This window comes from Carassius gibelio, chromosome B22 (assembly GCF_023724105.1).
Source record: "Carassius gibelio isolate Cgi1373 ecotype wild population from Czech Republic chromosome B22, carGib1.2-hapl.c, whole genome shotgun sequence".
Lineage (NCBI taxonomy): Eukaryota > Metazoa > Chordata > Actinopteri > Cypriniformes > Cyprinidae > Carassius > Carassius gibelio.
In genome coordinates, this window is record NC_068417.1 from 39,163,406 (window position 1) to 39,187,035 (window position 23,630).

General features: G+C 38.2%; 15 non-coding genes and 15 pseudogenes across 15 annotated transcripts; all 30 read right to left on the bottom strand.

Annotated features, from left to right (window-relative positions):
* Positions 1 to 634: 634 nt before the first annotated feature.
* Positions 635 to 753, bottom strand: LOC128006477 (5S ribosomal RNA). Its single transcript, XR_008179093.1, has one exon. It is a non-coding gene; the product is annotated as a 5S ribosomal RNA (ribosomal RNA).
* Positions 754 to 1,126: 373 nt separating this feature from the next.
* LOC127998827 (5S ribosomal RNA) lies at positions 1,127 to 1,245 on the bottom strand. Its single transcript, XR_008171655.1, has one exon. It is a non-coding gene; the product is annotated as a 5S ribosomal RNA (ribosomal RNA).
* A 3,102-nt stretch (positions 1,246 to 4,347) lies between these two features.
* Positions 4,348 to 4,466, bottom strand: LOC128000015 (5S ribosomal RNA). Its single transcript, XR_008172815.1, has one exon. It is a non-coding gene; the product is annotated as a 5S ribosomal RNA (ribosomal RNA).
* A 221-nt stretch (positions 4,467 to 4,687) lies between these two features.
* Positions 4,688 to 4,806, bottom strand: LOC128007202 (uncharacterized; annotated as a pseudogene).
* Positions 4,807 to 4,890: 84 nt separating this feature from the next.
* Positions 4,891 to 5,009, bottom strand: LOC128006831 (uncharacterized; annotated as a pseudogene).
* A 373-nt stretch (positions 5,010 to 5,382) lies between these two features.
* LOC127994976 (5S ribosomal RNA) lies at positions 5,383 to 5,501 on the bottom strand. The gene has a single exon (XR_008167942.1). It is a non-coding gene; the product is annotated as a 5S ribosomal RNA (ribosomal RNA).
* A 502-nt stretch (positions 5,502 to 6,003) lies between these two features.
* LOC128006665 (uncharacterized) lies at positions 6,004 to 6,122 on the bottom strand (annotated as a pseudogene).
* Positions 6,123 to 6,628: 506 nt separating this feature from the next.
* LOC128006440 (5S ribosomal RNA) lies at positions 6,629 to 6,747 on the bottom strand. The gene has a single exon (XR_008179057.1). It is a non-coding gene; the product is annotated as a 5S ribosomal RNA (ribosomal RNA).
* Positions 6,748 to 6,968: 221 nt separating this feature from the next.
* LOC128004878 (5S ribosomal RNA) lies at positions 6,969 to 7,087 on the bottom strand. The gene has a single exon (XR_008177552.1). It is a non-coding gene; the product is annotated as a 5S ribosomal RNA (ribosomal RNA).
* A 513-nt stretch (positions 7,088 to 7,600) lies between these two features.
* Positions 7,601 to 7,719, bottom strand: LOC128001001 (5S ribosomal RNA). Its single transcript, XR_008173772.1, has one exon. It is a non-coding gene; the product is annotated as a 5S ribosomal RNA (ribosomal RNA).
* A 367-nt stretch (positions 7,720 to 8,086) lies between these two features.
* On the bottom strand, positions 8,087 to 8,205 carry LOC128003477 (5S ribosomal RNA). Its single transcript, XR_008176200.1, has one exon. It is a non-coding gene; the product is annotated as a 5S ribosomal RNA (ribosomal RNA).
* A 512-nt stretch (positions 8,206 to 8,717) lies between these two features.
* On the bottom strand, positions 8,718 to 8,836 carry LOC128006983 (uncharacterized; annotated as a pseudogene).
* A 372-nt stretch (positions 8,837 to 9,208) lies between these two features.
* On the bottom strand, positions 9,209 to 9,327 carry LOC128003618 (5S ribosomal RNA). Its single transcript, XR_008176338.1, has one exon. It is a non-coding gene; the product is annotated as a 5S ribosomal RNA (ribosomal RNA).
* Positions 9,328 to 9,548: 221 nt separating this feature from the next.
* LOC128007105 (uncharacterized) lies at positions 9,549 to 9,667 on the bottom strand (annotated as a pseudogene).
* A 662-nt stretch (positions 9,668 to 10,329) lies between these two features.
* On the bottom strand, positions 10,330 to 10,448 carry LOC128006622 (uncharacterized; annotated as a pseudogene).
* Positions 10,449 to 10,669: 221 nt separating this feature from the next.
* LOC128007254 (uncharacterized) lies at positions 10,670 to 10,788 on the bottom strand (annotated as a pseudogene).
* Positions 10,789 to 11,009: 221 nt separating this feature from the next.
* Positions 11,010 to 11,128, bottom strand: LOC128007255 (uncharacterized; annotated as a pseudogene).
* Positions 11,129 to 11,496: 368 nt separating this feature from the next.
* Positions 11,497 to 11,614, bottom strand: LOC128006541 (uncharacterized; annotated as a pseudogene).
* Positions 11,615 to 12,392: 778 nt separating this feature from the next.
* On the bottom strand, positions 12,393 to 12,511 carry LOC128003478 (5S ribosomal RNA). Its single transcript, XR_008176201.1, has one exon. It is a non-coding gene; the product is annotated as a 5S ribosomal RNA (ribosomal RNA).
* Positions 12,512 to 13,022: 511 nt separating this feature from the next.
* Positions 13,023 to 13,141, bottom strand: LOC128006984 (uncharacterized; annotated as a pseudogene).
* Positions 13,142 to 13,514: 373 nt separating this feature from the next.
* On the bottom strand, positions 13,515 to 13,633 carry LOC128003619 (5S ribosomal RNA). The gene has a single exon (XR_008176339.1). It is a non-coding gene; the product is annotated as a 5S ribosomal RNA (ribosomal RNA).
* A 221-nt stretch (positions 13,634 to 13,854) lies between these two features.
* On the bottom strand, positions 13,855 to 13,973 carry LOC128007265 (uncharacterized; annotated as a pseudogene).
* A 501-nt stretch (positions 13,974 to 14,474) lies between these two features.
* On the bottom strand, positions 14,475 to 14,592 carry LOC128006542 (uncharacterized; annotated as a pseudogene).
* A 778-nt stretch (positions 14,593 to 15,370) lies between these two features.
* On the bottom strand, positions 15,371 to 15,489 carry LOC128003479 (5S ribosomal RNA). Its single transcript, XR_008176202.1, has one exon. It is a non-coding gene; the product is annotated as a 5S ribosomal RNA (ribosomal RNA).
* Positions 15,490 to 16,000: 511 nt separating this feature from the next.
* On the bottom strand, positions 16,001 to 16,119 carry LOC128006985 (uncharacterized; annotated as a pseudogene).
* Positions 16,120 to 16,492: 373 nt separating this feature from the next.
* On the bottom strand, positions 16,493 to 16,611 carry LOC128003621 (5S ribosomal RNA). Its single transcript, XR_008176341.1, has one exon. It is a non-coding gene; the product is annotated as a 5S ribosomal RNA (ribosomal RNA).
* A 221-nt stretch (positions 16,612 to 16,832) lies between these two features.
* LOC128007402 (uncharacterized) lies at positions 16,833 to 16,951 on the bottom strand (annotated as a pseudogene).
* A 923-nt stretch (positions 16,952 to 17,874) lies between these two features.
* LOC128000254 (5S ribosomal RNA) lies at positions 17,875 to 17,993 on the bottom strand. Its single transcript, XR_008173042.1, has one exon. It is a non-coding gene; the product is annotated as a 5S ribosomal RNA (ribosomal RNA).
* A 221-nt stretch (positions 17,994 to 18,214) lies between these two features.
* LOC128006824 (uncharacterized) lies at positions 18,215 to 18,333 on the bottom strand (annotated as a pseudogene).
* Positions 18,334 to 18,838: 505 nt separating this feature from the next.
* On the bottom strand, positions 18,839 to 18,957 carry LOC128006441 (5S ribosomal RNA). Its single transcript, XR_008179058.1, has one exon. It is a non-coding gene; the product is annotated as a 5S ribosomal RNA (ribosomal RNA).
* Positions 18,958 to 23,630: the final 4,673 nt, after the last annotated feature.

The window sequence follows — 23,630 nt, forward strand, 5'->3', positions numbered from 1 at the left end:
TGTTTCTCGTGCCATTGCTGTGGTCGTTGCCGGTAATCTATCCATTTTGAAAATTAAAGCCAAAAAAAACTCCCCCACCAAACAGCGTGAGCTGCTGGGAGGAGAAAAAAAAAACAAACAAAAAAACTAAATAAAGCTTTTCCCAAAAAATAATGAACAAAACACAAATCAAAAAAGGTGAGCCTCTCTCACCAACTGCTCAAACTGCCAATTCACTTCCTGTATTCCTCACTAGCGCCACCAGGTTGGTATGGCCGTAAGCCAAGACTGCTGCAAAGAGAGGGCTATTTAAAGACCGACCAATCTAATCACCAGTACATTATATAAGTAGGAAAAAAAACCCAAAAGCTTAAAGCACCTGGTATTCCTAGGCAGTCTCTCATCAAAGTACTAACCAGACCTAAACCTGCTAAGATTCAGAGATCGGGCATTGACTTTTTTTTTTTTTTTTTTTTTTTTAATGAAAGATTATTATATAATTCGTGAAATTTTCCAAAAGATTAAAGCACCTGGTATTCCCAGGCAGTCTCCCATCCATGTACTAACCAGGCCCAAACCTGCTAAGATTCAGAGATCGGGCATTGACTCTATTATTTGACAAAATTATTATATACTAAGTGAAAAATGTCCAAAAAGCTTACAGCACCTTGTATTCCGAGGCGGTCTCCCATCCCAGTACCAACAAGGCCCAAACCTGCTTAGCTTCCGAGATCAGACGAGATGGGGCATAGCCAGGTTGGTATGACCGTAAGCCAAGACTGCTGCAAAGAGAGGGCTATTTAAAGACCGACCAATCTAATCACCAGTACATTATATAAGTAGGAAAGAAAACCCAAAAGCTTAAAGCACCTGGTATTCCTAGGCAGTCTCTCATCAAAGTACTAACCAGACCTAAACCTGCTAAGATTCAGAGATCGGGCATTGACTTTTTTTTTGTGTTTGTTTTTTTTAATGAAAGATTATTATATAATTCGTGAAATTTTCCAAAAGATTAAAGCACCTGGTATTCCCAGGCAGTCTCCCATCCATGAAGTAAACCATGCCCAAACCTGCTAATATTCAGAGGTCGGGCATTGACTATATTTTTTGGCAAAATTATTATATACTAAGTGAAAAATGTCCAAAAAGCTTACAGCACCTGGTATTCCCAGGCGGTCTCCCATCCAAGTACTAACCAGGCCCAAACCTGCTTAGCTTCCGAGATCAGACGAGATCGGGCATAGCCAGGTTGGTATGGACGTAAGCGAAGACTGCTGCAAAGAGAGGGCTATTTAAAGATCAGCCAATCTAATCGCCAGGACATTATATAAGTAGGAAAGAAAACCCAAAAGCTTAAAGCACCTGGTATTTCTAGGCAGTCTCTCATCAAAGTACTAACCAGACCTAAACCTGCTAAGATTAAGAGATCGGGCATTGACTTTATTTTTTGGCAAAATTATTATATACTAAGTGAAAAATTTCCAAAAAGCTTACAGCACCTGTTATTCCGAGGCGGTCTACCATCCAAGTACCAACCAGGCCCAAACCTGCTTAGCTTCCGAGATCAGACGAGATGGGGCATAGCTTTTTTTTTTTTTTTTTTTTTTTTTTATTCAAAAATTGTCATATTACAACATTCCATAAATATTTTGTACATTAAAGTCTTATTTCCTTTTAAAACAGTCTTTTAACATTTTTTTTTTTTTTCTAAAAAAGACTCATACATACATTTAACGTACATTTTAAAAACAATCTAAATCACATTTTTGCAATAATACATTAAAATGAAAATATGTCATTTCAAGGAATGGATTCCCTTTTACACTTTTTTTTTTACAAACACTTATTTTTCATCTTTCATATTATAGTAACAAAACAGAACATTTAGAATAAAACATCTTTATCCTAAAAAAATTGCACACATGTATTTTTGTCTTCTTTTGTTTGACCATGTTTCTTCTGCTCCATTTAACAAACCTTGCAATGTTTAAGATGCAATTTAAAAAACACTCATTATTGACATTTATTAAAATAGCGACCCCTCTTTTCCTTCCTATATCACAATTACTATACATTTCTCCATTCCACAATTTTCTGATTTCATCACTTATTTTATCTTCCCACCTCATTCCTTGTAGACATAACATATCCCTATTTTTAGTCAGACACATCAATCTTTCAAACCTTTGACTTTGGGATAAGTCTCTAGCATTCAATGAAACAATACTTAGAAAACTCATTAAGGAAAACACAGGATAAACCAAAAACCACCACTCAATTAGTTTCATTGTCTTTAAAGAAAACATGTCTTGCTTCCCCCATTTCCACTTTTCCTCCTTTCCTTTAGCGCATCTCTTCTTATTTTCTGCTTTTTAAGAACCTTTTGAATGTCAACTCCACCTTTTGTTCTTGCTTTTACACCTCTATTCAGTCTTTCTATTCCTTTATTTTCCAAACCAAAAATCCTCCCCCCATTTTCCACTTCTCTTACCTCCGGCAGTATCTTCATTCCCTTATCCTCATCCTTTTCTTGACCTTTTTCATAGTCCATCCCAGTCGTGTCCACTTCTTCCTTTTCCTTAGAAAAGTCTTTGTTAATCAAAATTCTTTCCTCTTTGTCTACTCTTTCTCCCTTCTCCATTCCTTGTTCTCCATCTTTGCTCTTTTCTTCATTCTCATCTTTGTTGGTTTCCTCCTCTTCCTCATTGTCCTGTTCATCTTCCTCTCCTTGAGTCTGCCGCAGTGAATCATTTAAATGATCAGTTGCAGTATCTCCCATCACCTCCTGTACGTCCATATTTGTGTCCTCATTTACCTCATGTTCCATCTCACATCTGCATCTCATGATTGCTTTGTCGCAGCCTTGGCACCGTGGGACTTTGCAGTCCCGCGCATAATGCCCCTGCTCAAAACAGTCTCGACATTTGAATTGCGGACAGTCCTTTTTCTCATGTTCCACACTTACACAGATCCTGCATGTCTTCAGCTGGTTGTCATGAATCACTCTGTAGTACTGCACTCTTTCTTCAGTCATGAACCTGGTATTATATGGCAAAGATGTCACTTCTTGTGGAAACTTTACCTTTAGAAAACGTGTTCCGTCCGCCACTGTTGTCCCCGGATGATATCTTCTTCTTAGAGGCAAAATGGGAGTTACTCCCCAATTTATCAGTTTTTGAATAATTTCCTCATCTTCTATATAGCTGGGCAGACTCAAGAAAGATACCATTCTTTCTGTTGCACACAGTTTCCTTATCTCACATTCTTTTCCGTTAATCATGATTCCATTCAACAGTAAATCACAGTCCAACTCACTTTCCATAGTCATTTCAAATTCATTGTTATTCTTTCTTCTTAGTCCGATCAGTTTTCCAATTCCTACTTTCTCTTCAACTGATTTAATGATCATTATTACTGTTGTGTGTTCTATATCTTTTACAGTCATTGTTAATGTTGCTTCTTTTCTGTATTGCCTCTGATACTTTGTTTGTTGGCTCAACCTCTTTATCATTTGCTGTCGTTGAGATAAATCATTTATTTTTTCACCAACTCCTTTATTAGTTCCAGTACCTTCAGTTGTTTGTAGTGCTGTTTTTCTGTCCTGTCCATTTGTTTTTCCATCTGGTTTTCTCCTTGAAACCACCTTTGCCCATGTTTCATTCCTGCTTTCACCATTGTCTTCATTTATATTCCTTTCCATCTCGTCTGCAACATATCCTGATTCTCTGTTCCCCATCTCATTTCCTTTTGCCAGTCCGTATCCTTTGTCCGTTAAATCCGTCATTTTCTTAAATGAAAACCCCAAACAGTATAAACTGTTTGGGGTTAAAAAACAACAACAACTAACTAATATAAACTCAAAACACACAAACAAACGAAAAAACTAAACCAAACTACAAAATGGAAGAGCCTCTCTCTTCCTACTACTGCCAACTCACTTCCTGTTGCACTCTAGCGCCCTCAGGTTGGTATGGCCGTAAGCGAAGACTGCTGCAAAGAGAGGGCTATTTAAAGACCAGCCAATCTAATCGCCAGTACATTATATAAGTAGGAAAGAAAACCCAAAAGCTTAAAGCACCTGGTATTCCTAGGCAGTCTCTCATCAAAGTACTAACCAGACCTAAACCTGCTAAGATTCAGAGATCGGGCATTGACTTTTTTTTTTTTTTTTTTATTTTTTTTTTTTTTTTTTAATGAAAGATTATTATATAATTCGTGAAATTTTCCAAAAGATTAAAGCACCTGGTATTCCCAGGCAGTCTCCCATCCATGAAGTAAACCATGCCCAAACCTGCTAATATTCAGAGGTCGGGCATTGACTATATTTTTTGGCAAAATTATTATATACTAAGTGAAAAATGTCCAAAAAGCTTACAGCACCTGGTATTCTCAGGCGGTCTCCCATCCAAGTACTAACCAGGCCCAAACCTGCTTAGCTTCCGAGATCAGACGAGATCGGGCATAGCCAGGTTGGTATGGACGTAAGCGAAGACTGCTGCAAAGAGAGGACTATTTAAAGACCAGCCAATCTAATCGCCAGGACATTATATAAGTAGGAAAGAAAACCCAAAAGCTTAAAGCACCTGGTATTCCTAGGCAGTCTCTCATCAAAGTACTAACCAGACCTAAACCTGCTAAGATTAAGAGATCGGGCATTGACTCTATTTTTTGGCAAAATTATTATATACTAAGTGAAAAATGTCCAAAAAGCTTACAGCACCTGGTATTCCGAGGCGGTCTCTCATCCAAGTACCAAACAGGCCCAAACCTGCTTCGCTTCCGAGATCAGACGAGATGGGGCATAGCCAGGTTGGTATGACCATAAGCCAAGACTGCTGCAAAGAGAGGGCTACTTAAAGACCGACCAATCTAATCACCAGTACATTATATAAGTAGGAAAGAAAACCCAAAAGCTTAAAGCACCTGGTATTCCTAGGCAGTCTCCCATCCAAGTACTAACCAGGCCCAAACCTGCTAAGCTTCCGAGATCAGACGAGATCGGGCATAGCCAGGTTGGTATGGACGTAAGCGAAAACTGCTGCAAAGAGAGGGCTATTAAAAGACCAGACAATCTAATCGCCAGTACATTATATAAGTAGGAAAGAAAACCCAAAAGCTTAAAGCACCTGGTATTCCTAGGCAGTCTCTCATCAAAATACTAACCAGACCTAAACCTGCTAAGATTCAGAGATCGGGCATTGACTTTTTTTTTGTGTTTGTTTTTTTTAATGAAAGATTATTATATAATTCGTGAAATTTTCCAAAAGATTAAAGCACCTGGTATTCCCAGGCAGTCTCCCATCCATGAAGTAAACCATGCCCGAACCTGCTAATATTCAGAGGTCGGGCATTGACTATATTTCTTGGCAAAATTATTATATACTAAGTGAAAAATGTCCAAAAAGCTTACAGCACCTGGTATTCCCAGGCGGTCTCCCATCCAAGTACTAACCAGGCCCAAGCCTGCTTAGCTTCCGAGATCAGATGAGATCGGGCATAGCCAGGTTGGTATGGCCGTAAGCGAAGACTGCTGCAAAGAGAGGGCTATTTAAAGACCAGCCAATCTAATCGCCAGTACATTATATAAGTAGGAAAGAAAACCCAAAAGCTTAAAGCACCTGGTATTCCTAGGCAGTCTCTCATCAAAGTACTAACCAGACCTAAACCTGCTAAGATTCAGAGATCGGGCATTGACTCTTTTTTTTTTTTATGAAAGATTATTATATAATTCGTGAAATTTTCCAAAAGATTAAAGCACCTGGTATTCCCAGGCAGTCTCCCAGCCATGTACTAACCAGGCCCAAACCTGCTAAGATTCAGAGATCGGGCATTGACTCTTTTTTTTTTTTATGAAAGATTATTATATAATTCGTGAAATTTTCCAAAAGATTAAAGCACCTGCTATTCCCAGGCAGTCTCCCATCCATGAAGTAAACCATGCCCGAACCTGCTAATATTCAGAGGTCGGGCATTGACTATATTTTTTGGTAAAATTATTATATACTAAGTGAAAAATTTCCAAAAAGCTTACAGCACCTGGTATTCCCAGGCGGTCTACCATCCAAGTACCAACCAGGCCCAAACCTGCTTAGCTTCCGAGATCAGACGAGATGGGGCATAGCCAGGTTGGTATGAACGTAAGCCAAGACTGCTGCAAAGAGAGGGCTATTTAAAGACCGACCAATCTAATCACCAGTACATTATATAAGTAGGAAAGAAAACCCAAAAGCTTAAAGCACCTGGTATTCCTAGGCAGTCTCTCATCAAAGTACTAACCAGACCTAAACCTGCTAAGATTCAGAGATCGGGCATTGACTTTTTTTTATTTTTTTTTTTATGAAAGATTATTATATAATTCGTGAAATTTTCCAAAAGATTAAAGCACCTGGTATTCCCAGGCAGTCTCCCATCCATGAAGTAAACCATGCCCGAACCTGCTAATATTCAGAGGTCGGGCATTGACTATATTTTTTGGTAAAATTATTATATACTAAGTGAAAAATGTCCAAAAAGCTTACAGCACCTGGTATTCCCAGGCGGTCTCCAATCCAAGTACTAACCAGACCTAAACCTGCTAAGTTTCAGAGATCAGGGCATTGACTCTATTTTTTGGCAAAATTATTATATACTAAGTGAAAAATGTCCAAAAAGCTTACAGCACCTGGTATTCCGAGGCGGTCTCCCATCCAAGTACCAACCAGGCCCAAACCTGCTTCGCTTCCGAGATCAGACGAGATGGGGCATAGCCAGGTTGGTATGACCGTAAGCCAAGACTGCTGCAAAGAGAGGGCTATTTAAAGACCGACCAATCTAATCACCAGTACATTATATAGGTAGGAAAGAAAACCCAAAAGATTAAAGCACCTGGTATTCCCAGGCAGTCTCCCATCCATGTACTAACCAGGCCCAAACCTGCTAAGATTCAGAGATCGGGCATTGACTCTATTATTTGACAAAATTATTATATACTAAGTGAAAAATGTCCAAAAAGTTTACAGCACCTGGTATTCCCATGCGGTCTCCCATCCAAGTACTAACCAGGCCCAAACCTGCTTAGCTTCCGAGATCAGACGAGATGGGGCATAGCCAGGTTGGTATGGCCGTAAGCCAAGACTGCTGCAAAGAGAGGGCTATTTAAAGACCGACCAATCTAATCACCAGTACACTATATAAGTAGGAAAGAAAACCCAAAAGCTTAAAGCACCTGGTATTCCTAGGCAGTCTCTCATCAAAGTACTAACCAGACCTAAACTTGCTAAGATTCAGAGATCGGGCATTGACTTTTTTTTTTTGTGTTTGTTTTTTTTAATGAAAGATTATTATATAATTCGTGAAATTTTCCAAAAGATTAAAGCTCCTGGTATTCCCAGGCAGTCTCCCATCCATGAAGTAAACCATGCCCGAACCTGCTTATATTCAGAGGTCGGGAATTGACTATATTTTTTGGCAAAATTATTATATACTAAGTGAAAAATGTCCAAAAAGCTTACAGCACCTGGTATTCCCAGGCGGTCTCCAATCCAAGTACTAACCAGACCTAAACCTGCTAAGTTTCAGAGATCAGGGCATTGACTCTATTTTTTGGCAAAATGATTATATACTAAGTGAAAAATGTCCAAAAAGCTTACAGCACCTGGTATTCCCAGGCGGTCTCCCATCCAAGTACAAACCAGGCCCAAGCCTGCTTAGCTTCCGAGATCAGACGAGATCGGGCATAGCCAGGTTGGTATGGCCGTAAGCCAAGACTGCTGCAAAGAGAGGGCTATTTAAAGACCGACCAATCTAATCACCAGTACATTATATAAGTAGGAAAGAAAACACAAAAGCTTAAAGCACCTGGTATTCCTAGGCAGTATCTCATCAAAGTACTAACCAGACCTAAACCTGCTAAGATTCAGAGATCGGGCATTGACTTTTTTTATTTATTTTTTTTATGGAAGATTATTATATAATTCGTGAAATTTTCCAAAAGATTAAAGCGCCTGGTATTCCCAGGCAGTCTCCTATCCATGTACTAACCAGGCCCAAACCTGCTAATATTCAGAGATCGGGCATTGACTCTATTATTTGGCAAAAATATTATATACTAAGTGAAAAATGTCCAAAAAGCTTACAGCACCTGGTATTCCCAGGCGGTCTACCATCCAAGTACTAACCAGGCCAAAACCTGCTTAGCTTCCGAGATCAGACGAGATCGGGCATAGCCAGGTTGGTATGGCCGTAAGCGAAGACTGCTGCAAAGAGAGGGCTATTTAAAGACCAGCCAATCTAATCGCCAGTACATTATATAAGTAGGAAAGAAAACACAAAAGCTTAAAGCACCTGGTATTCCTAGGAAGTCTCTCATCAAAGTACTAACCAGACCTAAACCTGCTAAGATTCAGAGATCGGGCATTGACTCTTTCATTTTTTTTATTTATTTTTTTATGGAAGATTATTATATAATTCGTGAAATTTTCCAAAATATTAAAGCGCCTGGTATTCCCAGGCAGTCTCTCATCCATGTACTAACCAGGCCCAAACCTGCTAAGATTCAGAGATCGGGCATTGACTCTATTATTTGGCAAAATTATTATATACTAAGTGAAAAATGTCCAAAAAGCTTAGAGCGCCTGGTACTCCCAGGCGGTCTCCAATCCAAGTACTAACCAGACCTAAACCTGCTAAGATTCAGAGATCAGGGCATTGACTCTATTTTTTGGCAATATTATTATATACTAAGTGAAAAATTTCCAAAAAGCTTACAGCACCTGTTATTCCGAGGCGGTCTCCCATCCAAGTACCAACAAGGCCCAAACCTGCTTAGCTTCCGAGATCAGACGAGATGGGGCATAGCCAGGTTGGTATGACCGTAAGCCAAGACTGCTGCAAAGAGAGGGCTATTTAAAGACCGACCAATCTAATCACCAGTACATTATATAGGTAGGAAAGAAAACCCAAAAGCTTAAAACACCTGGTATTCCTAGGCAGTCTCTCATCAAAGTACTAACCAGACCTAAACCTGCTAAGATTCAGAGATCGGGCATTGACTTTTTTTTTGTGTTTGTTTTTTTTAATGAAAGATTATTATATAATTCGTGAAATTTTCCAAAAGATTAAAGCACCTGGTATTCCCAGGCAGTCTCCCATCCATGAAGTAAACCATGCCCGAACCTGCTAATATTCAGAGGTCGGGCATTGACTATATTTTTGGCAAAATTATTATATACTAAGTGAAAAATGTCCAAAAAGCTTACAGCACCTGGTATTCCCAGGCCGTCTCCCATCCAAGTACTAACCAGGCCCAAACCTGCTTAGCTTCCGAGATCAGATGAGATCGGGCATAGCCAGGTTGGTATGGACGTAAGCAAAGACTGCTGCAAAGAGAGGGCTATTTAAAGACCAGCCAATCTAATCGCCAGTACATTATATAAGTAGGAAAGAAAACCCAAAAGCTTAAAGCACCTGGTATTCCTAGGCAGTCTCTCATCAAAGTACTAACCAGACCTAAACCTGCTAAGATTAAGAGATCGGGCATTGACTCTATTTTTTGGCAAAATTATTATATACTAAGTGAAAAATTTCCAAAAAGCTTACAGCACCTGTTATTCCGAGGCGGTCTACCATCCAAGTACCAACCAGGCCCAAACCTGCTTAGCTTCCGAGATCAGACGAGATGGGGCATAGCCAGGTTGGTATGAACGTAAGCCAAGACTGCTGCAAAGAGAGGGCTATTTAAAGACCGACCAATCTAATCACCAGTACATTATATAAGTAGGAAAGAAAACCCAAAAGCTTAAAGCACCTGGTATTCCTAGGCAGTCTCTCATCAAAGTACTAACCAGACCTAAACCTGCTAAGATTCAGAGATCGGGCATTGACTTTTTTTTTTTTTTTTTAATGAATGATTATTATATAATTCGTGAAATTTTCCAAAAGATTAAAGCACCTGGTATTCCCAGGCAGTCTCCCATCCATGTACTAACCAGGCCCAAACCTGCTAAGATTCAGAGATCGGGCATTGACTCCTTTTTTTTTTTTTTTTTTTTTTTTTTTTAATGAAAGATTATTATATAATTCGTGAAATTTTCCAAAAGATTAAAGCACCTGGTATTCCCAGGCAGTCTCCCATCCATGAAGTAAACCATGCCCGAACCTGCTAATATTTAGAGGTCGGGCATTGACTATATTTTTTGGCAAAATTATTATATACTAAGTGAAAAATGTCCAAAAAGCTTACAGCACCTGGTATTCCCAGGCCGTCTCCCATCCAAGTACTAACCAGGCCTAAACCTGCTAAGATTCAGAGATCAGGGCTTTGACTCTATTTTTTGGCAAAATTATTATATACTAAGTGAAAAATGTCCAAAAAACTTACAGCACCTGGTATTCCGAGGCGGTCTCCCATCCAAGTACCAACCAGGCCCAAACCTGCTTAGCTTCCAAGATCAGACGAGATGGGGCATAGCCAGGTTGGTATGACCGCAAGCCAAGACTGCTGCAAAGAGAGGGCTATTTAAAGACCAGCCAATCTAATCGCCAGTACATTATATAAGTAGGAAAGAAAACCCAAAAGCTTAAAGCACCTGGTATTCCTAGGCAGTCTCTCATCAAAGTACTAACCAGACCTAAACCTGCTAAGATTAAGAGATCGGGCATTGATTCTATTTTTTGGCAAAATTATTATATACTAAGTGAAAAATTTCCAAAAAGCTTACAGCACCTGTAATTCCGAGGCGGTCTACCATCCAAGTACCAACCAGGCCCAAACCTGCTTAGCTTCCGAGATCCGACGAGATGGGGCATAGCCAGGTTGGTATGAACGTAAGCCAAGACTGCTGCAAAGAGAGGGCTATTTAAAGACCAGCCAATCTAATCGCCAGTACATTATATAAGTAGGAAAGAAAACCCAAAAGCTTAAAGCACCTGGTATTCCTAGGCAGTCTCTCATCAAAGTACTAACCAGACCTAAACCTGCTAAGATTAAGAGATCGGGCATTGATTCTATTTTTTGGCAAAATTATTATATACTAAGTGAAAAATTTCCAAAAAGCTTACAGCACCTGTAATTCCGAGGCGGTCTACCATCCAAGTACCAACCAGGCCCAAACCTGCTTAGCTTCCGAGATCCGACGAGATGGGGCATAGCCAGGTTGGTATGAACGTAAGCCAAGACTGCTGCAAAGAGAGGGCTATTTAAAGACCGACCAATCTAATTACCAGTACATTATATAAGTAGGAAAGAAAACCCAAAAGCTTAAAGCACCTGGTATTCCTAGGCAGTATCTCATCAAAGTACTAACCAGACCAAAACCTGCTAAGATTCAGAGATCGGGCATTGACTTTTTTTTATTTATTTTTTTTATGGAAGATTATTATATAATTCGTGAAATTTTCCAAAAGATTAAAGCGCCTGGTATTCCCAGGCAGTCTCCTATCCATGTACTAACCAGGCCCAAACCTGCTAATATTCAGAGATCGGGCATTGACTCTATTATTTGGCAAAAATATTATATACTAAGTGAAAAATGTCCAAAAAGCTTACAGCACCTGGTATTCCCAGGCGGTCTCCCATCCAAGTACTAACGAGGCCAAACCTGCTTAGCTTCCGAGATCAGACGAAATCGGGCATAGCCAGGTTGGTATGGCTGTAAGTGAAGACTGCTGCAAAGAGAGGACTATTTAAAGACCAGCCAATCTAATCGCCAGTACATTATGTAAGTAGGAAAGAAAACCCAAAAGCTTAAAGCACCTGGTATTCCTAGGCAGTCTCTCATCAAAGTACTAACCAGACCTAAACCTGCTAAGATTCAGAGATCGGGCATTGACTCTTTTTTTTTTTTTTTTTTTAATGAAAGATTATTATATAATTCGTGAAATTTTCCAAAAGATTAAAGCACCTGGTTTTCCCAGGCAGTCTCCCATCCATGAAGTAAACCATGCCCGAACCTGCTAATATTCAGAGGTCGGGCATTGACTATATTGTTTGGTAAAATTATTATATACTAAGCTTCCGAGATCAGACGAGGTGGGGCATAGCCAGGTTGGTATGACCGTAAGCCAAGACTGCTGCAAAGAGAGGGCTACTTAAAGACCGACCAATCTAATCACCAGTACATTATATAAGTAGGAAAGAAAACCCAAAAGCTTAAAGCACCTGGTATTCCTAGGCAGTCTCTCATCAAAGTACTAACCAGACCTAAACCTGCTAAGATTCAGAGATCGGGCATTGACTTTTTTTTTGTGTTTGTTTTTTTTAATGAAAGATTATTATATAATTCGTGAAATTTTCCAAAAGATTAAAGCACCTGGTATTCCCAGGCAGTCTCCCATCCATGAAGTAAACCATGCCCGAACCTGCTAATATTCAGAGGTCGGGCATTGACTATATTTTTTGGCAAAATTATTATATACTAAGTGAAAAATGTCCAAAAAGCTTACAGCACCTGGTATTCCCAGGCGGTCTACCATCCAAGTACTAACCAGGCCAAAACCTGCTTAGCTTCCGAGATCAGACGAGATCGGGCATAGCCAGGTTGGTATGGCCGTAAGCGAAGACTGCTGCAAAGAGAGGGCTATTTAAAGACCAGCCAATCTAATCGCCAGTACATTATATAAGTAGGAAAGAAAACACAAAAGCTTAAAGCACCTGGTATTCCTAGGAAGTCTCTCATCAAAGTACTAACCAGACCTAAACCTGCTAAGATTCAGAGATCGGGCATTGACTCTTTCATTTTTTTATTTATTTTTTTATGGAAGATTATTATATAATTCGTGAAATTTTCCAAAAGATTAAAGCGCCTGGTATTCCCAGGCAGTCTCTCATCCATGTACTAACCAGGCCCAAACCTGCTAAGATTCAGAGATCGGGCATTGACTCTATTATTTGGCAAAATTATTATATACTAAGTGAAAAATGTCCAAAAAGCTTAGAGCGCCTGGTACTCCCAGGCGGTCTCCAATCCAAGTACTAACCAGACCTAAACCTGCTAATATTCAGAGATCAGGGCATTGACTCTATTTTTTGGCAATATTATTATATACTAAGTGAAAAATTTCCAAAAAGCTTACAGCACCTGTTATTCCGAGGCGGTCTCCCATCCAAGTACCAACAAGGCCCAAACCTGCTTAGCTTCCGAGATCAGACGAGATGGGGCATAGCCAGGTTGGTATGACCGTAAGCCAAGACTGCTGCAAAAGAGAGGGCTATTTAAAGACCGACCAATCTAAACACCAGTACATTATATAGGTAGGAAAGAAAACCCAAAAGCTTAAAACACCTGGTATTCCTAGGCAGTCTCTCATCAAAGTACTAACCAGACCTAAACCTGCTAAGATTCAGAGATCGGGCATTGACTTTTTTTTTGTGTTTGTTTTTTTTAATGAAAGATTATTATATAATTCGTGAAATTTTCCAAAAGATTAAAGCACCTGGTATTCCCAGGCAGTCTCCCATCCATGAAGTAAACCATGCCCGAACCTGCTAATATTCAGAGGTCGGGCATTGACTATATTTTTGGCAAAATTATTATATACTAAGTGAAAAATGTCCAAAAAGCTTACAGCACCTGGTATTCCCAGGCCGTCTCCCATCCAAGTACTAACCAGGCCCAAACCTGCTTAGCTTCCGAGATCAGATGAGATCGGGCATAGCCAGGTTGGTATGGACGTAAGCGAAGACTGCTGCAAAGAGAGGGCTATTTAAAGACCAGCCAATCTAATCGCCAGTACATTATATAAGTAGGAAAGAAAACCCAAAAGCTTAAAGCACCTGGTATTCCTAGGCAGTCTCTCATCAAAGTACTAACCAGACCTAAACCTGCTAAGATTAAGAGATCGGGCATTGACTCTATTTTTTGGCAAAATTATTATATACTAAGTGAAAAATTTCCAAAAAGCTTACAGCACCTGTTATTCCGAGGCGGTCTACCATCCAAGTACCAACCAGGCCCAAACCTGCTTAGCTTCCGAGATCAGACGAGTTGGGGCATAGCCAGGTTGGTATGAACGTAAGCCAAGACTGCTGCAAAGAGAGGGCTATTTAAAGACCGACCAATCTAATCACCAGTACATTATATAAGTAGGAAAGAAAACCCAAAAGCTTAAAGCACCTGGTATTCCTAGGCAGTCTCTCATCAAAGTACTAACCAGACCTAAACCTGCTAAGATTCAGAGATCGGGCATTGACTTTTTTTTTTTTTTTTAATGAAAGATTATTATATAATTCGTAAAATTTTCCAAAAGATTAAAGCACCTGGTATTCCCAGGCAGTCTCCCATCCATGTACTAACCAGGCCCAAACCTGCTAAGATTCAGAGATCGGGCATTGACTCTATTTTTTGGCAAAATTATTATATACTAAGTGAAAAATTTCCAAAAAGCTTACAGCACCTGTTATTCCCAGGCGGTCTCCCATCCAAGTACTAACCAGACCCAAACCTGCTAATATTCAGAGATCGGGCATTGACTCTATTATTTGGCAAAAATATTATATACTAAGTGAAAAATGTCCAAAAAGCTTACAGCACCTGGTATTCCCAGGCGGTCTCCCATCCAAGTACTAACGAGGCCAAACCTGCTTAGCTTCCGAGATCAGACGAAATCGGGCATAGCCAGGTTGGTATGGCTGTAAGTGAAGACTGCTGCAAAGAGACGACTATTTAAAGACCAGCCAATCTAATCGCCAGTACATTATGTAAGTAGGAAAGAAAACCCAAAAGCTTAAAGCACCTGGTATTCCTAGGCAGTCTCTCATCAAAGTACTAACCAGACCTAAACCTGCTAAGATTCAGAGATCGGGCATTGACTCTTTTTTTTTTTTTTTTTTTAATGAAAGATTATTATATAATTCGTGAAATTTTCCAAAAGATTAAAGCACCTGGTTTTCCCAGGCAGTCTCCCATCCATGAAGTAAACCATGCCCGAACCTGCTAATATTCAGAGGTCGGGCATTGACTATATTGTTTGGTAAAATTATTATATACTAAGCTTCCGAGATCAGACGAGGTGGGGCATAGCCAGGTTGGTATGACCGTAAGCCAAGACTGCTGCAAAGAGAGGGCTACTTAAAGACCGACCAATCTAATCACCAGTACATTATATAAGTAGGAAAGAAAACCCAAAAGCTTAAAGCACCTGGTATTCCTAGGCAGTCTCTCATCAAAGTACTAACCAGACCTAAACCTGCTAAGATTCAGAGATCGGGCATTGACTTTTTTTTTGTGTTTGTTTTTTTTAATGAAAGATTATTATATAATTCGTGAAATTTTCCAAAAGATTAAAGCACCTGGTATTCCCAGGCAGTCTCCCATCCATGAAGTAAACCATGCCCGAACCTGCTAATATTCAGAGGTCGGGCATTGACTATATTTTTTGGCAAAATTATTATATACTAAGTGAAAAATGTCCAAAAAGCTTACAGCACCTGGTATTCCCAGGCGGTCTACCATCCAAGTACTAACCAGGCCAAAACCTGCTTAGCTTCCGAGATCAGACGAGATCGGGCATAGCCAGGTTGGTATGGCCGTAAGCGAAGACTGCTGCAAAGAGAGGGCTATTTAAAGACCAGCCAATCTAATCGCCAGTACATTATATAAGTAGGAAAGAAAACACAAAAGCTTAAAGCACCTGGTATTCCTAGGAAGTCTCTCATCAAAGTACTAACCAGACCTAAACCTGCTAAGATTCAGAGATCGGGCATTGACTCTTTCATTTTTTTATTTATTTTTTTATGGAAGATTATTATATAATTCGTGAAATTTTCCAAAAGATTAAAGCGCCTGGTATTCCCAGGCAGTCTCTCATCCATGTACTAACCAGGCCCAAACCTGCTAAGATTCAGTGATCGGGCATTGACTCTATTATTTGGCAAAATTATTATATACTAAGTGAAAAATGTCCAAAAAGCTTAGAGCGCCTGGTACTCCCAGGCGGTCTCCAATCCAAGTACTAACCAGACCTAAACCTGCTAATATTCAGAGATCAGGGCATTGACTCTATTTTTTGGCAATATTATTATATACTAAGTGAAAAATTTCCAAAAAGCTTACAGCACCTGTTATTCCGAGGCGGTCTCCCATCCAAGTACCAACAAGGCCCAAACCTGCTTAGCTTCCGAGATCAGACGAGATGGGGCATAGCCAGGTTGGTATGACCGTAAGCCAAGACTGCTGCAAAAGAGAGGGCTATTTAAAGACCGACCAATCTAAACACCAGTACATTATATAGGTAGGAAAGAAAACCCAAAAGCTTAAAACACCTGGTATTCCTAGGCAGTCTCTCATCAAAGTACTAACCAGACCTAAACCTGCTAAGATTCAGAGATCGGGCATTGACTTTTTTTTTGTGTTTGTTTTTTTTAATGAAAGATTATTATATAATTCGTGAAATTTTCCAAAAGATTAAAGCACCTGGTATTCCCAGGCAGTCTCCCATCCATGAAGTAAACCATGCCCGAACCTGCTAATATTCAGAGGTCGGGCATTGACTATATTTTTGGCAAAATTATTATATACTAAGTGAAAAATGTCCAAAAAGCTTACAGCACCTGGTATTCCCAGGCCGTCTCCCATCCAAGTACTAACCAGGCCCAAACCTGCTTAGCTTCCGAGATCAGATGAGATCGGGCATAGCCAGGTTGGTATGGACGTAAGCGAAGACTGCTGCAAAGAGAGGGCTATTTAAAGACCAGCCAATCTAATCGCCAGTACATTATATAAGTAGGAAAGAAAACCCAAAAGCTTAAAGCACCTGGTATTCCTAGGCAGTCTCTCATCAAAGTACTAACCAGACCTAAACCTGCTAAGATTAAGAGATCGGGCATTGACTCTATTTTTTGGCAAAATTATTATATACTAAGTGAAAAATTTCCAAAAAGCTTACAGCACCTGTTATTCCGAGGCGGTCTACCATCCAAGTACCAACCAGGCCCAAACCTGCTTAGCTTCCGAGATCAGACGAGTTGGGGCTTAGCCAGGTTGGTATGAACGTAAGCCAAGACTGCTGCAAAGAGAGGGCTATTTAAAGACCGACCAATCTAATCACCAGTACATTATATAAGTAGGAAAGAAAACCCAAAAGCTTAAAGCACCTGGTATTCCTAGGCAGTCTCTCATCAAAGTACTAACCAGACCTAAACCTGCTAAGATTCAGAGATCGGGCATTGACTTTTTTTTTTTTTTTTAATGAAAGATTATTATATAATTCGTAAAATTTTCCAAAAGATTAAAGCACCTGGTATTCCCAGGCAGTCTCCCATCCATGTACTAACCAGGCCCAAACCTGCTAAGATTCAGAGATCGGGCATTGACTCCTTTTTTTTTTTTTTTTTTTAATGAAAGATTATTATATAATTCGTGAAATTTTCCAAAAGATTAAAGCACCTGGTTTTCCCAGGCAGTCTCCCATCCATGAAGTAAACCATGCCCGAACCTGCTAATATTCAGAGGTCGGGCATTGACTATATTGTTTGGTAAAATTATTATATACTAAGCTTCCGAGATCAGACGAGGTGGGGCATAGCCAGGTTGGTATGACCGTAAGCCAAGACTGCTGCAAAGAGAGGGCTACTTAAAGACCGACCAATCTAATCACCAGTACATTATATAAGTAGGAAAGAAAACCCAAAAGCTTAAAGCACCTGGTATTCCTAGGCAGTCTCTCATCAAAGTACTAACCAGACCTAAACCTGCTAAGATTCAGAGATCGGGCATTGACTTTTTTTTTTGTGTTTTTTTTTTTTAATGAAAGATTATTTTATAATTCGTGAAATTTTCCAAAAGATTAAAGCACCTGGTATTCCCAGGCAGTCTCCCATCCATGAAGTAAACCATGCCCGAACCTGCTAATATTCAGAGGTCGGGCATTGACTATATTTTTTGGCAAAATTATTATATACTACGTGAAAAATGTCCAAAAAGCTTACAGCACCTGGTATTCCCAGGCGGTCTCCCATCCAAGTACTAACCAGGCCAAAACCTGCTTAGCTTCCGAGATCAGACGAGATCGGGCATAGCCAGGTTGGTATGGCCGTAAGCGAAGACTGCTGCAAAGAGAGGGCTATTTAAAGACCAGCCAATCTAATCGCCAGTACATTATATAAGTAGGAAAGAAAACCCAAAAGCTTAAAGCACCTGGTATTCCTAGGCACTCTCTCATCAAAGTACTAACCAGACCTAAACCTGCTAAGATTAAGAGATCGGGCATTGACTCTATTTTTTGGCAAAATTATTATATACTAAGTGAAAAATTTCCAAAAAGCTTACAGCACCTGTTATTCCGAGGCGGTCTACCATCCAAGTACCAACCAGGCCCAAACCTGCTTAGCTTCCGAGATCAGACGAGATGGGGCATAGCCAGGTTGGTATGACCGTAAGCCAAGACTGCTGCAAAGAGAGGGCTATTTAAAGACCGACAAATCTATTCACAGTACATTATATAAGTAGGAAAGAAAACCCAAAAGCTTAAAGCACCTGGTATTCCTAGGCAGTCTCTCATCAAAGTACTAACCAGACCTAAACCTGCTAAGATTCAGAGATCGGGCATTGACTTTTTTTTATTTTTTTTTTTATGAAAGATTATTATATAATTCGTGAAATTTTCCAAAAGATTAAAGCACCTGGTATTCCCAGGCAGTCTCCCATCCATGAAGTAAACCATGCCCGAACCTGCTAATATTCAGAGGTCGGGCATTGACTATATTTTTTGGTAAAATTATTATATACTAAGTGAAAAATGTCCAAAAAGCTTACAGCACCTGGTATTCCCAGGCGGTCTCCAATCCAAGTACTAACCAGACCTAAACCTGCTAAGTTTCAGAGATCAGGGCATTGACTCTATTTTTTGGCAAAATTATTATATACTAACTGAAAAATGTCCAAAAAGCTTACAGCACCTGGTATTCCGAGGCGGTCTCCCATCCAAGTACCAACCAGGCCCAAACCTGCTTCGCTTCCGAGATCAGACGAGATGGGGCATAGCCAGGTTGGTATGACCGTAAGCCAACACTGCTGCAAAGAGAGGGCTATTTAAAGACCGACCAATCCAATCACCAGTACATTATATAAGTAGGAAAGAAAACCCTAAAGCTTAAAGCACCTGGTATTCCTAGGCAGTCTCTCATCAAAGTACTAACCAGACCTAAACCTGCTAAGATTCAGAGATCGGGCATTGACTTTTTTTTTTTTGTGTTTGTTTTTTTTAATGAAAGATTATTATATAATTCGTGAAATTTTCCAAAAGATTAAAGCTCCTGGTATTCCCAGGCAGTCTCCCATCCATGAAGTAAACCATGCCCGAACCTGCTTATATTCAGAGGTCGGGAATTGACTATATTTTTTGGCAAAATTATTATATACTAAGTGAAAAATGTCCAAAAAGCTTACAGCACCTGGTATTCCCAGGCGGTCTCCAATCCAAGTACTAACCAGACCTAAACCTGCTAAGTTTCAGAGATCAGGGCATTGACTCTATTTTTTGGCAAAATGATTATATACTAAGTGAAAAATGTCCAAAAAGCTTACAGCACCTGGTATTCCCAGGCTGTCCCCCATCCAAGTACAAACCAGGCCCAAGCCTGCTTAGCTTCCGAGATCAGACGAGATCGGGCATAGCCTTTTTTTTTTTTTTTTTTTTTTATTAAGAAATTTCAATCAATAAAATACAATAGATTAAACACAATCAATAGAAATTACATAACATTGACTTTACACATCTCTACATTACACATCTTTCCTTTACATAGATAATTTAAAAAACTCTTCCACTTTCTGGCAAACTCCACATTAAATTCTTTAAAACACAACAGACTTTTGGGGTAAAAACATCATAAAAAGAGTCTAACATATTTACACCTAGTAAACATACAGTCTTTCAATATATAATTCTGTTTTTCTTTTAAACACACTCCAAACATCCAACACAATTTTTTCCTTTTTAGCCAAAGTTCTTCTGTCCCATATTGCACTTTTCATTAGCATTACACACAGATTAATGAAACTTTTGTTTTTACACTTTTTTTCCCAACCAAACATGACAACTCTGTTCCATTCCATTATATTTTCATCCCACTCCTCAGTCACATCTTTAATTAAACATTTACATTTCCTTAAAAAGTCCTCCAACTCTCTACAATGTAAAAACATATGTAAAATCCCCTCTTCCTCTTCCTGGCACACTTTACACAGAGCATTTTCTTCCATTCCTATTTTATTTAAAATTACATCAGTAAAAACCACTTTATGCCTTATAAAATACTCCAAACATTCCAATTTAGTTTCCACACATTTCCCCGTCATGTTTCTCCATATACACTCTTTTTTTAAATCTTTGAATTTCTGCACCCAGTATCCATTTACAATCGGCTCTTTAAAAACATCATCTCTAAAAGCACAATAAATCATTTTCACAGTACATTCCTTAAAATCATACATTTTTTCCCCAAATTTCACATGAATACATTTCTCTTTTGGCTCTCCTTCCATACTTTCTATTCTTTTTATCCACTCTTTAGGTATTGCATTTTTAATGATTTCATATTTATTTTTTATTTCTTGTTCACTGTAATCCTCTTTTGCCTCCTCCATTGCATCTACAATAAATTGTGTCGGTAAAAACCCTTCTTTAAATTCATACAAAACATCTCTCACTCTTGTTACCCCCACATCCATCCATTTCTTTAAAAACAATTCTTTGTCTTGTTTTAAAATGTTTTTGTTTAAAAACAGAGGTTGATTTAAAATGTTTTCTCTCCCATGTGGATCATACACAACTTTGTCTAAAAATATTCCCCATGCACTAAACATTTCCCTATAAAACTCTGGTAAGCACTCTGTCAACCAATTCTTTGTTTTCATCCATAAAATTCCATCCCCCATGTTAAAATCCCCACATTTGTTTAAAAAATATTCCATTGTCTTTTTCCATGCTGTTTTGTGACCATCATCTATATATTTTTTTACTATTTTAATTCTTAAGCTATTTTTTCTCTGTTCGACATCAATTAATCCCATCCCTCCTTTCCCTGCTTCTCCTATTAATGTACTATATGCAATTCTTGACGGTTTACTATTCCATAAAAAATCTAAAAAACATTTTTTCAACCTTTTCTCCACCCACATTGGCATAGCAGTCACATATAAAACATACCACAACTTTGACACCATTAAAACATTTAAAATTAAAACCTTCCCTTTTACACTTAAAGTCCTCAATTTCCAAAAATTTAACCTTTTTTTCAATTCCTCCTACTATTTCTTCCCACATTTTTTCTTTAACATTCCTTTCGTCTTTTCCCATTAGAACACCTAAAATCCTTATTTCTTTTGTTTCTTTAAAATGAAAATGATCCGTTAAAACATTTACTCCTCCAAATCTCACATACGTTGTTTTTTCTTCATTTAACTTGCCTCCTGATCCCCTACAAAACATCTGTACTACTTCCATTACTTTATTAACACTCTCTATATCTTTAACTATTATTGTTGTATCATCTGCATATTGAAATATTTTTTCATTTCCCCCACTTCCTTCAATGTTTATCCCTCTTATGTCTTCATCTATTTTAACAGCTAATCCCAATGGTTCTGCAACTAAAGAATATAAAAGCGCTGATAATGGACATCCTTGTCTTATTGATCTAGTAATTTTAAAACATTCTGTTAAAAAACCATTACACTCTATTCTTGTTATTGCTCCCCTATATAAAATTGTAATCCACTTGACAAAATTTTCCCCAAACCCGTACCTTCTTAAAATTCCAAATAAATATTCATGCTCCACTCTATCAAAGGCCTTTTCGAAATCCAAACTAATAACATATCCTTTTTTATTTTTTTTCTTTCATATATCTTATTTTATCAATTATACTTAGAGTTGTGTCTGCTATATCTTTCCCTTTAACTCCATACACTTGATTTGTTTCAATTATAGTTGGCATTACTTCTTTCAATCTATTGGCTAAAACTTTTGTTAAAATTTTCAGATCTGTATTCAGCATTGTAATTGGTCTATAATTTTTTAGGTCTACTTTATCTCCTTTTCTTTTATATATCAACTTTATTAATCCCATCCCCATTCTCTGATTCATTTCCTCTTTCTTAAAAATATCTTCATATACTTCTTTTAAAATATTGGTTAAAAAATCTTTAAAAACGATATAAAATTCACTCCCCAAACCATCTATACCTGGACTTTTATTTTTGTTTAATTCACTTATTGCTCTTTTTATCTCTTCTTCTCTTATCTCTTCATCACACTCTTTTTTGTCTACTTCTCCTACTGTTGTTTTTATTTGATTTAGTAACTCCAATTTCTCTTCTTCCCTCAACCCCTCAGTACTAAACAGGTTTTCATAATATGCTTTTACTTCTTTTAATATTTCCTCATTTGTTTCCACCACTACACCATTTTTTCCTCTTATTTCTCTAATCATTCCAGCTTTCCCTCTTATTTTTTCTAGATCAAAGAAAAACTTTGTACATTTCTCACCCTCCACAGTATATTTAGCTTTACTTCTTAGTCTTGCACCTTCATATTTTTTCTCTTCCATTTCTTTCAATATTCCCTCCAATTCTTTTATTTTTTGTATATCTTTCCCATTGTCATTTAATTCCTTTTCCAATTTTTCTCTTATTTCTCTCTCCTTCTTCCTCTTACATATCTGTATTAATTTGCAATATTTTATTGTGAACTTTTTAACTAAATATTTAACATTTTCCCACCATATCCTTTTATCTTCACTGTACATTTCATTCTCCTTTTCTTTTTCAATAATTTCTTTAATACTTAAAACATACTCCTCATTCTTCAAAATCTCTACATTTAAAATCCATACACCCGGCCCTCTTTTCACTGAACTCCAGTCTACTTGCATAAAAATTGGTTTATGGTCACTTAAGCTTGATTCTTCATATTTAATGTTACCGATAAATCCTTCAATGTTCCTTGTACACAAAATAAAATCAATCCTTGTCTTACACATAAAATTCCCTACTAATTGCCTCCTTGAATATTCTTTCTTTTTTTCATTTCTTTCTCTCCATAAATCAATCAGATTATTTTCTTCCATTAATAATTTCAGTTCTTTTCTTCCTTTATCATTTTTAAAAACCATTCCCTCACCAATTTCTAATTTACTGAAAACGGTATTAAAATCACCCATCATAATAACTTCTTTATGCTTTTTTAAAAAATATCTTAATACATTAAAATATTCCTTCTTTTCATTCTCTACAGTCGGTGCATGAATATTAACTACAATAACTTTTTTTCTCCTCATACTCCATTTCAACCGCAATACATTTCCCATCTATGTCATTATATATTGTTTTACATGATACCCCACAGTTTTCTTTTATTAAAATAGCAACTCCTCTTCCCAGCCTCCCATCACCATTGTTATAAAAAATCTCTCCGCTCCACCTTTTCCTTATTTCAGTCATGTACTCTTCTCTCCAGTTAGTTTCTTGTAATAAAATCACATCCTCTCCTTTACACATTTCTTTGACTTTTTCAAATTTTCCTACATTTGAAAGCCCTCTAGCATTAAAAGTAACAATTCTTAAAAGCATAAAACATATAAAAACATGCATAAAACCCATAAACTCAGTCCATCCCCTCCAAACCCTTTAGCAGCTCATACTTATTAGCACACTCAATACCATCTTCTTTAAGCA